We start from the raw sequence: 14,465 nt of genomic DNA on the forward strand, positions 1-14,465 counted from the left end.
CTTATATTAAGACACACACACACACACAGTACAAACACACACACACACACACACTGCAAAAACCGCTTATCTAATAACATGTAACCAAGTGTTATTATGCGGCGGTCATATAGGTTTAGTCAGATTTTTTTTTCTTTTCTTTTTTTTTCTTTTTCGCATGTCCAAATTTCCGTCAAGGTTTCCCGGGACACTGAAAGACCAGGGTACACGAAACCATATGGATAGCATGGAACCATCGTTTTTCGTTTTGATCTGTAGCCCCCCCGCTGGACTGCACCCCCGAAAGGAGGGCAGGGCAGACACAGTTTTCTGTGAATATCTCGAGAACCGTAAGGTTTAGGAGGACCATTTTTTTTTGTATGTTGATCTCAAGGGGCCATGTCAACCCATTCCATAACCACTCATTTCATGTATAGCGCCACCTAGTTAAACACAAAAAAGTAAAAATGAGGTGTTGTAATCGTAGGTATCTGTGACCTAACATAGTCAAAACTGCACGAAATTGGAAGTGTAGGATCATTATGACACCCTCTGAATGCACGCCAAGTTTCGTGGAATTCCGTTCATGGGGGGCCACACAATAAATTAATTTATGTTACTATACACCAACTGGCCTGTAGGTGGCCGGAGACAGTTTTCTGTGAATATCTCGAGAACCGTAGGGCCTAGGAGGTCCACCTTTTTTTTGTATGTCGGTCTTAAGGGGGCATGTCTTTCGTTCATGGGTGGCCTTACAATAAAATAATTTATGTGTACATTTAGTGACCGTACACCAACAAGGATTCCCGGGACACTGAAAGACCGGGGTACACGAAACTTGGTGGGCATGTAACCCCACATTGATAGCATGGAACCATTGTTTTTCGTTTTGATCTGTAGCCCCCCCGCTGTACTGGACCCCCCGAAAGGAGGGTAGAGCAGACACAGTTTTCTGTGAATATCTTGAGAACCGTAGGGCCTAGGATGACCAATTTTTTCCGTATGTTTGCCTCCAGGGGTCATGTTAACCCATTCCATGTGCACACATGTGCATAAACAGATACACACGCACACACATACATTCACAGTAATCATTTGTATGACACATACTCACACAGTAGACATATGTACGCATGCATGCACATGCACAAACACACATACGCAGGCAAACACACAAGCACGCACACACACACACCCACACACATAAAGATAAACGTGTACACGCACACATGCACACAATTCAAGAATTTCTCAGAATTATGAACAGGCAAGATGCGGGTGGGGTTGTATAAAATTAATTTTACATGTGAAATCTATGAACTAATCATTTTTTGGTACTTGTTGTCTAGCAGATACCAGTGAGAATTGAGTGTGGATAATGCAATTTAGTGAGACAGTTAGAATCATATAGGCCTTTCAGCGTGATTTATTTTTGTGGAAAAAATGTGCTGGACTGGGCGGCGGTCATATTTTGTACCGCTCTGCGGTACATCTAGTTAATCTTATATTAAAATCACACACACAGTACACACACACACACTGCAAAAACCGCTTATCTAATAACATGTAACCAAGTGTTATTAATCTTATATTAAGATCACACACACACATACACAGTACAAACACACACACACACACACACACTGCAAAAACCGCTTATCTAATGCAATCTAACCAAGTGTTATTAATCTTATATTAAGATCACACACACACACACAGTACAAACACACACACACACACTGCAAAAAACGCTTATCTAATACAATCTAACCAAGTGTTATTAATCTTATAAAATCAAAAAATCGTTTTGGGATTGTTTTTAGTATGAAGAGATTTACCTAGCGCTCTCTCGAAAGATCATTTTGACTTAATTTAAGAACACTTTGACTTATTTTAAGGAGTCTTATCAAGACAAATTTACTTAACACACTGGCAGAAAAATGTGCTTGTTTTTAGTACCCATTTGGGTAACAATTATATAAATACAAATATAATAACTACACACTATTCATCATTATTAAGCCTTTGCTACTTATTAGTTGCGGTTGTGCTTTATTAGTTGCGGTTGTGCTTTATTAGTTGCGGTTGTGCTTTATTAGTTGTGGTTGTGCTTTATTAGTTGCGGTTGTGCTTTATTAGTTGCGGTTGTGCTTTATTAGTTGTGGTTGTGCTTTATTAGTAGGGGTTTGCTCATCATTAGTAATTTATTGTTCATACATAATTTATCATCAGTAAAGAATTTGCTCACACAGTTATAAATGGTTTGTTCATAGTAAATAAGCCTATATCTAAAATATGTTTATACATTATTGTTAATACTCAATAAATTATGCAATAATATGTTTTTAATGAAATAATTATTCCATTATTTAACAGTTGTTACATACACATGCACTAATGATTAGTTAGGGTGAGGATACATATTTTATAAACCACTTCCTAATACTATAATTCATGATTAACTCAGGAGTTACAAGTGGTAAGTTAATGATATTTTGTGAGCTCATCTAAAGTGAGGACGTTTTATGCCTTGCAACACAGTTACAAATGAGTTATAAAGTTTACATTTGCATTTATTCATTTAGCAGACACTTTCACCCAAAGCGACTTACACATGTCAATGAAATTAAAGGGCAAGGCCACATTGGTGGACGCCGGGGCTTAAACCCCCAACTTTATGAGTTACTGCACGCTAATCCAGCTCCCTATCCACTACACTACCTCTGCCCAGTGTGGTATTACAACAGTCAATTTAAAAAATATAATATAGATATGCATGTTTACTATGAACAAACCATTTTTAACTGTGTGTAAACATGATTTACAGATGAAAATTAATGTAGGAATAATGCGTTACAATCGAAGAATACCGTTTTTAATAATTGTTTACAGATGTTTAATAAATGCTTAACAGTGTGTAGTAGAAGAAAACAGAAATTCTTGCATAGTCGTAGGTGTTTCTATCTTGGCCAAGGTAGTGTAGTGGATAAGGAGCTAGACTAGCATGCAGTAGCCTGAAAAGTTGGGGGTTCGACTTTAACTGTTGTGTCAATGGCCTTCAATTTAATTGACATGTGTACATCGCTTGTCTGCTAAATGAATGAGTGTGAATGTAATCTTTACAACTCTTTGAAAACTGTTTTGAAAATGTGTTGCAATGCACTTTATGTAAGCTCACAAAATATCATTAACTAACCACTTGTAACTCCTGAGTTAATCATGATTTATAGTATTAGGAAGTGGTTTATAAAATATGTATCCTCACCCAAACTAATCATTAGTGCATATGTATGTGGGCAATTCCATGCAAAGGTCATCCTTACCATGGAAAAAAAAAGTTGCGCATACGCAAATAGAACTGTTGTTAAAATCTTTATTTAGGTCTATATTTTATTGTTTGGAACTGATCTGATTGAATTTGGTGGAGAATTACACTCTTTTTACATCATAAATATGGTGTGCAATAGGGGTGTGAATCTCTCATGTAAAAGACGATACGATTCACATCTAGATACATGGGCACGATTCGATACAAGAAAAGATACATGTTCATAAAAACGATTCAGTACGATTCGATGCGATTCGATGCAGTTCGATGCAGTTAAAGAATGGAAAGCATTCTGAAAGATTTTTTATCATTTGCTTAAGGTGCACATTCATTTTATATTATCAATTATCATGGTCATGTCAATTAGGCAAAAAAATGTGTGAATATGATTATCTAAACTGAGGTTTGTATTATATAGGCCTACTGTATTGAAATGGAAAAAAAGTAGTCTACATTTCAGTCAAACACAGCAGCCAAATACAACATAAAAATAAGTTTTTGTAGACTTTATAGATTTTATAGAGTTATATCTGATTGTTTTCAAGGAGCTGTAGCCTATTGTTGAGGTAAGACAATACCGAAATAAAATAAAACAGTGAAATCTAGGCCTATGTAGTCCTAGCCTACATAGGCCTATCAATGAACTGGGCCTATTTTGTTCCAAGTCTGAGTGAATATGAACAAAATAATAATAATTTGTGCATCGTTTTAGCAGCAAGGGCAAAATAATTTTTTAACATTAAGGAAATCCCTTCATCAAACGTAAGGCTACTCTACAGACTATCGTTGCCGTTTAGGAATGCTATAGTAAGTGTTTAATTTCGCGCTGGATTTTGAAAAACAAAAGAGTAAAAACTGTCAAAGAAACGACCGAGTGCGAGTTGTCACGTGCTTAAGTTGCAGTAGATGTATGGGTAATGAAGTCCTTCGACAACTTTGGGCAATGAGTGTAGCCCAAAACGAACTTCATTACCCACAAATCCGTGCCACGTGTAGTTTCAAAACAGGAAGTGGGATGAACGCGCTGCTTGCAACGTAAATTAGAGTCTGAGCGAGCAGAAAAGGTTGTGAACCGATTCGTAACAATTAAATCGATATAACGACCGGTTCATTTCAGTTTTATTCCGATACAGGGCTTAACATATCGATGTAGCCGTATCTTACACGTTAAAAACGGATACCGATACGTATCGGTTAATCTTTACACCCCTAGTGTGCAACCATACAGAAACAACATTTTTCACATGGTAATATTATACATATTTAAAAAGTGGATAAATGGACCCAAGGTTCAAACAAATTGTGTCATTTGACAAATTCCAGATTGACAAGGGAATGGTAGAGCAATGTCTATGCTCAGCTTGCCTTTAAGAGCACAACTCCTTACATTTGTAAGGCTTTTGTTTTTGTCACATCCATAACGTTTTATAGGAAACGTTTATGCTACACATACAGTGTTGATGCGACAATGTCCATAGTGTCTGTGCAAAGCTGATTTATATCAATGTAAAGTGTGATGACCAAATTGTGCCCCTTTCTTACTTTTAAAACAAACCTTTAATGGTGCGTTATGGATGTGACGTTATGGATGTTACATAATGTGAATTTACAAGACTGGAGACTTTTTTATACCTTAAAGCCGATAAAACGTCTGTTCTGGTCAGTGGTGGAGGAAGTACTGAATCTCAGTACTTAAGTAAAAGTACAAATACACAGAGAAATATTTACTTTAGTAAAAGTAAAAGTACCACAATGACATCCCTACTTAAGTGAAAGTAAAAAGTACCTGCTTTTAAATGTACTTTAAGTATTAAAAGTAAAAGTATTTGCATAATGATTTATTCTCTTAATATATATATATTCTAAAAGAAAATTAGTATGGGCTGTGGCATTTTAATTAAGCTAGTTTTAGGTTATACTCGACTAGATAGTTTTAAGCTAATGCAATTGTGCTTACCATCTGTGGCCCAGTTTACATTCTGACCTACAATTCTAGAGACTGTAATTCTGGTTATCTACTAGGGTGATCTGCTGAGTATATCATTCAGCAAAACACGAGAGCCTGAAGTTTAACGGGGTAGACCAGGGAAACGTTGGGTGGATCGTAATGCCAATTCTGCTAATTGGACAGAAAAGTTGCTGAGAAAGGTGTCTTTATGATTAGGTTCAGTTTCACTTGCGCAGACGCACATAGACATTGAATGAGCGCTCACATTTCTAGCCCCCAATTGTAGGCTATGCCTCTTTATTTGATCACACACAATTAAGAAATATTTCCTAATCTGGAAAATGCTACGTTTTTTTCAGCCAGCGGCTCTATAATAGTCTACCATTCATTTGTGCCGCAAATGATCAGACGTGTGACAGAAGCATGGGCATAGCCTGTAACTTCACTGATCTGCGGATAGCAATCTCATCGGAGAGGAGGCCCTAACGCTGCAGATAACAGACAGAGAAAGGCACAGAACACAGTTGCATGTCCAGTGTAGCCATGGGTCTGGTGAATATAGCCTACCCAATGCAGATGGCTACAAGCTCACGCTTTGCCTGGTCTAGACTAGAAGCTTATGTTTCAAAGATTTAGAAGCTGGGCACGTAGCGCTCCAGAATAGCAACCCGCCCCCTGGTAAAACAAACGTGTTTGGCAGAGAGAAAAAAAATCTGATCATAAAATGTAACGTAAAAAGGAACGATGGTGTTGTAGAAATGTATTGGAGTAAAAGTACAGATAATTGCTGTAAAATGTAACGAAGTAAAAGTCAAAAGTATGCACTATAAATTCTACTTAAGTAAAGTACAAATACGTGGAAAATTTACTTAAGTACAGTAACGAAGTATTTGTACTTCGTTACATTCCACCACTGGTTCTGGTGGCATGTCATTTTCAACCCATTTCACCTTAGTGTTTACATTTGACATTTCAAAGATTATTAGGTTGATCAAAACCACAGGGAGGCCTTGCCTAACCATTAGCAAAACAAACATAATATTAAAATACCTCCAGTGATTAGCCTAGCCATAGCCTATTTTCAAGTGGCCTAATAACGAAAATCTGAGCGATTATCTTCCTGTAACGGTCATACTGTTGTTGTACAGTAACTGGATTATCGTGTTAGCTGGTGAAGATGGCTGACTTTTCAACGGAGTTAACATAGCAACCTCCTTCTGTTGCAGATCTGTTCAGCCTGCCGCTCACGTCTGCTTAACACAGTTTAATTTTAAATGTGACGCGATAAGCCAGCATTTGAAGTGTCAGGTCCTCTGTAGCTAATACCCACAGAGTAACATAAGTAACGGCAGCAATAAACTAGATGTACCGCATTGCAGTACAAAATATGACCGCCTCTCAGTCCTGCATATTCTCTTCGCAAAAATAAATCACGCTTGTCAATTTGTCTTAATTTCCTACTCCTGCAACTCATGTGCACACACACACACACATGCACAAACATACACCCACATGAATGAAGACACATAAACACACACACACAGGCACGCATACGCATGTGCGCATGCAAACACACACACGCACACACACAAACACAGGCACGCATACGCACATGCACACACACAGACACACACACAGACACGCACACACACACACACACACACACACTTATAAACAAAAGCAAACTCACATGCACACACTCATTTACATGTATGTGTGTGTGTGCTTGCCTGTCTGTATGTGTGCGACTGTGCGTGCGTGCGTGCGTGCGTGTGCATTAGTGTGTGCTTTACCCCACTGTGTGTTCACTGTGTGCTGAGTGTGTTTCACTAATTCACGGATTGGGATGAATGCAGAGACCAAATTTCCCTCACAGGATCAAAAGATTATATATACTTATACTTACTTACTTATACGTGCGCGTGCATGTACTTTATGTGTGCAAATCACAATTGAGTGGGTATGGGTTAGGTTGATGCGGGCTCTTGAGACTAACATACCATAAATATTTTGTCATCTTGGGTGCAACGGTTCAGGTAGGGCTAGTTATTTAGGGGAGGAGCCACCAAGTTTCATGTTCCCTGGTGTTTCAGTAACCCGGGAATCACTGACCAAAATTGATGACGGTAAAAGAAAAAAATTAATTGGGCACTGAGGAAGCAATAATTTCATTACTAGTTTTTCATGATTACTATTTCAATTGTTTCATATCAAAATTCACTACTTAATTATGTGTTTTATGTAGTTTGTCGAGGACTGGTTCAGACATGTCACATCCATAACGTGAAACCGTCACATCCATAACACCAGTTTTTCCTACATAATGCATTATGAAAATGATGCATAGTTTCAAAAACACACTTTTTGTGTTCATTCAAGTCTCCTTCATGCTACATATATCATAGTTTCGGCAGTTTCCTTCAAAATTCACAGAGTTGGTAGAAAACCTGTAATCTCTCACAAAAGTGTGTCCATTTCATGTCACATCCGTAACGCTGATAAAATGCCTTGTATTCTTAGGATGAAATTGATTATATGAAATTTGAGGATTTCTCAGTATTCAGAGGACAGAGGTTACATTAAAAGTTATGCAAATTAATTCACTGATACAAATTTTGCCCCCACTCTAAGGCATTTTGTTTACCAATATAAGTCCAATTGTCACATCCATAACGTTGGAACTGCCCATGTGTTAAATAATGGAAATATTACTTCATCAACAAAATATTATTACATAATTTATTGCATTATTATTTACTTTTCGTTAATACTTGGATAGGCTTATTTACTATGAACAAACCATTTATAACTGTGTGAACAAATGCTTTACTGATGATAAATTACAGTGGGCGTTGCTTTCAAATGGCCACTTCAATCGCGCATTATGCGGCGTGCAGCTGCGTGAAACTTTAGTACCACTTTCAGCCACTGTACATCTACGTTATTGTCAGTGTTGGGGATAACGCAACTACGCAAATCAAAACAGTGTCTTGTGTGATAATGAGCCAGTAGAGAAATAACTGTTCAGAATTCATCTGTAGCCTTGCGTAGGCTTCTGCAGAAAACAATGTTGTTGGCGATTTAATACTACCTAGCGACGTTTTTAACAGGCTACGCAATAGAGGCTTAGACAACTATGACCTATAACTTCACTAAAACTGTGCAAAACTGGAGGTAGCTACATCTGTTATCTGAGCAGTCTGTAGCCTATGTCCTCATTTTGCGAATGCGAGGACAATATGAGCCTGTTGCATTTCGTTAGATGTCCGAGTCACGCATAATGTTTGAAAACCACTGGCTCGTAATCACAATAATTTAACACACGACAGTTGGATACTTCATCATGTTCCCATGCCTACATTTTGGTGAGTAGCATAGAGATCGTTAAAAACAATAAAGTATGGCTCTCCGTTTTGGGACATCGAAAACTTATATTTTTAATAGGGTAGACTTGCAAAGGTCTCGGGATAACACGTTATCTCCACTATCATCAGTCAATGCCCCCTTGATCAAAGTGGGGAATGAAAGAAAAAGTTTGAGAACCACTGGCTTAACAAGTTACCTGCAGTCCAGAACACACAGAATATTGCAACAGAAAGTTGCCTTTATAATCAACAAATATTTCTTCCAACAGCATTCAAACAAAGCCTTTATAAAAGTGAAAACAAATATTCCATAAGAAGTAAAATAAAATAATGTTACTGTAGTAACTGTACCACATTATCCCAAGCTTCAAAGAGCTCCCCATGTCTGTGACAGGCAGACGTGACACCGCTAAATTCTCAGCTTGTTTATACCCCACACTGAACGCGAAAAATAATAAAGCCCAAAATAAAGGCCTGTGGTTTGCGCAGCCTACACAGTAAGTAGCCTAGGTTAAATAACAGACCCGCCACAATGTGCGGTATGATGATTTCTTACGAGCAAGATGTTTTTGGTGCCCTACGCGCACTGCATGTTCTTAAATAATGATCATCAGTAATATTCAGTAATATTTAGACACCAGGGGCCATATTCACAAAGCTTTTTATCTTACCAGTAGGAGTAGGCTACTCCTAAATAGCATAATTCATAGCAGCTGCCATAAACTGCACATAAAGCATTCATGACTGTTTCATGAGACATGACTCAACATTCATACCAAACCTCGTAGGTCACAACGTTGTCCCACGCACGCCTAATGTTTATTTTGTGCAGCGAGAGTAGCCTACTTGGGATTTTATGCGGCTACTTTTGTCAAGTAGCATTGATGAGACAGTCACGTTTTTTCCTACACGCTTTTATATGGAGATAAAACATTAGCCTTTGAGTATTTTAATAGTCAGTTGTAAACAAAGAACTATTCTCAAGTAACTCTTTTGTAAATAGACTGAAGTTCGCTGTAAATATCTACGTTTACTGATTATGCTAACGTTAGCATCTCTATAGGATTTCTCATATACATTAGCCATAAGCTAACGCATTAGTTTCTATTCTGTAACTTGGAATGCTAGCCTCTTGGAAGGCTAGTGGTCTTAAACAAAACATAGAAGGAAATAACTGATATGTACTCTGTTGGTCTGCTTAGTTTTACAGTGAATCCTATGTAAAGGTTTGAAAGGAACTTCAGCCTCAGACTTTCTCTTGGGAAACTGTTAGGCCTATTCATCTTCTCTAATGTAGCTGGCTAGACCATGTCATTGCCACACACCCAAGTGGAGGCAGAATTGGAAATGTGTCATAGAGTGACAATGCATTGGTTGATTTGGTTAAAAAGTCACAGGTTAGGTTATTGGTTATTATTGTAATGATGCTATTCATAAATAATTAGCGGTAAAGTAACTCAGACTTTAACAAAACATTTTTTTTAAAGGATATCGACTAATTATCGTTATCGTCAAAATCACAAAAAATATCGAGATATTATTTTTTGTCCATATCGCCCACCCCTATTGTATAGATGGATAAAACTGAAAATAGTAATAAGGTATTTTATTCGGGTGGAGACTGACGACGAAGATTACATCCCCCCTGCATCGAGTCAGACAAGAGTGGGCAAACGTAAGGGCCAGGCAAAGAAGAAAAGGCCTGGGTGTCTAGTGTCAGTCCCAGACCTGGAGAGAACAGTACAGGGACGGCTCGAGCTGTCAGAGCAGCCAGAGAGCGCGCTGACCAGCAGAGGCGTTTGGAGAACAGTCACCGTGAGAGTCTGGCAGCAACACAGGTGTTCTTGCTACGTAGCCATTAACTAAAATGCTCCATGTAGTCAGTGGTTACAGCCAATCGTTCTGTTTACTATTAGGTCATTATTATTACCATTTATTACACGGCTCTTTATAATGCTGTAGAATGCTCCATTCACACCGATGGGACTTCCCAACGTCCTACGGTCTGATAATTTGTAATACCGGACCGTTGCTAAGTATAACCAGAGAATGTCAAGGAAAGTGAAACTCGGCAGGCCACGGCCAGCACTGCATCAGTGTCGGGAGATATGCCACGATAATGACCGCCTTACAGAACGTTATTCCTTACACAATCATCCTCTACAACTAACAATACAACTTCCCATTCTAAGAGCACAGTGGCTACATTTCATGTAACAAAGAATACTGAATTATGACTAAAATGGTATGTTCATCTTTTCCTTTGCACCTTTAGGCTATGGGTTCATATTTAAAACTATGGGCACAAATGTCAAGAGCCAAAGCTACCACTTGAAATTACATTAGTTTAAACAACTCTTTAACAACAAATAGATTCTAAGAAGTCAGGAACAGGAGAGAAAAGCATGATGTTAGTATACCAATCTTGATCAAAGAAGACTTTCAGGCACAACCAATGTTTCACCAATCCTGATTCTTGGTATTTATTATAAAACTACAAGACAGGAATAAACTTTACATCTACCAAGTGCAACAACATGAATAGAAATGTAACTTTTGGACTATATGAGGCAGGAGGGAAGCAGCTGGGCACATGGATAGTCCTTAGCAGTCTTCAACAGCAAGAAGTTGGGCTAACGAGTCAGGCTTCATGTTAATGAGCCACAGGAAATGAAGAGGTGATCTGCAGCAGGAAATTCAACCTGTTGACACACCAATCTGAATGAAAGAACATGAACAAATCAGAGCAGGACAGGACCTCTTAATCTGGGGGTTGGGACCCCATTGTGATTGTGAAAACTGCTGGAATTAGTTCTTAAACATAAAGCTACTGTGTCACTAGTCACTGTTTCTACTGTTTTTTTAAAGCCTACTTACAAAGATAACTAGATTCCTCTAAATATTACAAACAGTTTATGAAACAGCAACACTGGCATCTGTCTGGGGAGCAGGGTTTGCTTGACCAACTTTTTAGGAACCTCTGCAACAGGAAACAAATTACTACCTGGGCATTAGCTAAGCATTTTGCCACATTACTGAAATTAGATGATATTACATTTTCCTACCTGTTGGGCAACAGCAATGCAATCGTTACACCTTCATAGGGGAGGACTGGACTGGAATTCTGATCCTGTGAAAACAGATACAAACACACACATGGGTATATTGTGATAAAGACATGTTTGAAGAGCTTCAAAGGAAAATGGTGATGCTATTTTGCAACAGGCCCGACATAATCTAAGCAACTTATAACGTTACCGGAGATAGAGGACAGTATTCTAACGTATCTGAAAGTTATCCTAATCGTGTAGAGCTAGCATTAGTTAGTATCTTATCAATTTTAGTATCTTATGCTGCCAACATCATTCGTTAGCGAGACCACAAGCCAGTGAACATTCACCAATAGCAAAATGTATTTATTGCATATTGGAACATTACACTCTATGTATTGTGTAGGACACAAAACTTTGTCACGTACAAATAATAGTATTTGGCAAACTGCTTAGCATATGCAGCAAGGACGCTATCGCTAGGTTGGTAACGTTAGCAATGGCGGTCGAACGAAGTCAATTTACCGCGATCTACAGCTGACAAACATTACCTAGTGGCTCGAGAGCTAATTCTACAATATCTCCTTTGCTTAATCAAAATTATGAATTATGTTTAACAGATGTTTACTTACCAGTCAAGAAGAAATGTCGCAAGTTCAGAATCGAACTGCATCTCCTTGCTATCCAAGCTGTCTCCATCGGTGGAAAGCACTCCCTAGATTAACGTGTATTTGCTTGCTTCCCATCTGATATTCTTTTCGCCTCAGATCGAGTTTTTTTTAGCTGGAGGCGATGGAGGTCTCTTCCTAGAACTTTCGGCCATTCTCGCAGTACACTTCACTGTAGAACTTGAACTCCGTGGGGGAGGGGAGGAGCAGAAGGGGGTGTGAGCAGAGCGTGCGTAATTGCGTTGTCTCTTTCTCGACTGCTCTGGGCTGCACTGAAGACGGTTTGGCCGGTATGTTACTCCCTGTCGCCACCTCAGACATAAACTGGTATTGCAAGACTGGACGACCCGGGACGAAGGCTCTATCACCCTTAGTTTTAAGGCGTGTTTTGGGGATATAGAGAAGATTCTGAGATGAAGACCTAAGTGATCTTGGAGTGCTGTACGGAATTAGTAGGTCACCTATGTAACTAGGTGCCAAACCACTGAGGGCTTTGAAGACAATTTTTTTAAAATGAACTCTGTGCTCCACAGGTAACCAGTGCAGCTTAGCCAACACAGGAGTTATATGCTCACGTTTCTTAGAGCCACTTAATAATCTAGCTGCTGCATTTTAAACTAGCTGAAGTCTGTTGAGAGTGGAGTGGGTCAGGCCTGCATATAATGAATTACAATAATCTAGTCTAGATGTTATGAAAGCATGTATAAGAGTTTCAAGATCGGAGAAGGACAGAAAGGGCTTCAGTTTTGCAATGGTTCTTAACTGGAAAAAGCTGCCTTTGACCACACTATTTATTTGCTTATTAAAATTTAAAGAGGAGTCAAAGAAAACCCCAAGATTCTTGACTTCACTGTGGCAGTTTGCAGAGAGAGGTCCTAGTGCATTTTTCAAGATAGAGACATCACTTGGAGGGCCAAAAATAATTATGTCAGTTTTACTTTCGTTCAGTTGAAGAAAATTTCTTGCCATCCAGCATTTGACGTCACTGAGACAGTTAAAAATATTCTCCAAAGAACAAATGCCATTAGTGTTAACAAGCAGGTAAAGCTGAGTGTCATCTGCATAGCAGTGATACTGAATGTTATACTTTTTAAAAATTGAGCCAAGGGGTAGCATATAAAGAGAGAATAGAAGAGGGCCCAAAATGGAACCCTGAGGAACACCACACTTTATAGGGGCAGAGGAAGAGGAGAAATTGCCTAAACTAACTGAAAATGATCCATCACTAAGATAAGAAGAGAACCATTGCAAAACAGAACCCTGGAGACCAACTTCATCCTCCAAGCGTTTTAATTAGGGCTGTCAAAATAACTGATTAATTTCGATTAATTAATTTGAGAAAAAATAACTGATTAAAAAAATTAGTGCAGATTAATCGATTCCGTATGACCTTTGACCTCGAGCCGTTCTAGTCAGTAAAAATTAGACTGTAAAATGAAGGAGAGAGAAGAAAACGTGCTGCTTGGATCATTGATTGGAACATTTACTTTTAAAAAATGGCCTGATGGTGTTGAAAATAAAGTCCTCATCGGAGTTCATCAACTCTATAGTCGCACATCAATGCAAAGAAATAAGTGTTGACATTGAGGGGAGTATTAATTTATTTTCATTGTGTCCCCTAGGTTATATCTGTGGCCTGAAATGCCTTGTATGTAAAAAAAACTTCTTCCCGAAGCACTTTATTTTGAATTTATTTGAATTTGAAGCACTTTGAATTTATTTCCTCAACATATTAGGTCATATCATAGATTATTATGGCAATTATTTGAACAGTGAAAATAATAATAAAAGAGTTTTTGAACTTTAATGTCACTAATGCTTATTATTCAATGATTCATTTGAATTTAAATATTTAAAATACTTTCACAGCAAAAATTATATATGCGATTAATTTAGATTAATTAATCACAGAGTATGTAATTAATTAGATTAATTTTTTTAATCGATTGACAGCCCTAGTTTTAATAGGATGTTATGGTCGATGGTGTCAAATGCTGCACTCAGATCAAGAAGCACCAAGAGGGCGCAAGATCCAGAATCAACTGCTAAGAGAATGTCGTTTTGGACTTTAAGCAAGGCCGATTCAGTGCTGTGCAGAGATCGTGGCATTTAACCATGGAGTGGTGA

General features: G+C 38.3%; 1 protein-coding gene and 1 long non-coding RNA gene across 3 annotated transcripts in view; both read right to left on the reverse strand.

The window, feature by feature from the left end:
* LOC143137413 (trypsin II-P29-like) overlaps nucleotides 1-14,465 on the reverse strand; it is a 49,237-nt gene that overhangs the window by 2,647 nt on the left and 32,125 nt on the right. The gene's annotated exons all lie outside the window — the stretch shown is intronic.
* Nucleotides 11,074-13,176, reverse strand: LOC143137414 (uncharacterized). The gene is made up of 3 exons (XR_012989954.1): nucleotides 12,303-13,176; nucleotides 11,686-11,750; nucleotides 11,074-11,338 (listed from the first exon to the last, which is right to left on the reverse strand). It is a non-coding gene; the product is annotated as an uncharacterized LOC143137414 (long non-coding RNA).

Source organism: Alosa pseudoharengus, unplaced genomic scaffold (assembly GCF_046254945.1).
Source record: "Alosa pseudoharengus isolate Yale_2024_CS ecotype anadromous, Long Island Sound unplaced genomic scaffold, YU_APseudo_1.1 YU_APseudo_1.1_scf_21, whole genome shotgun sequence".
In the NCBI taxonomy this organism is placed as follows: domain Eukaryota; kingdom Metazoa; phylum Chordata; class Actinopteri; order Clupeiformes; family Clupeidae; genus Alosa; species Alosa pseudoharengus.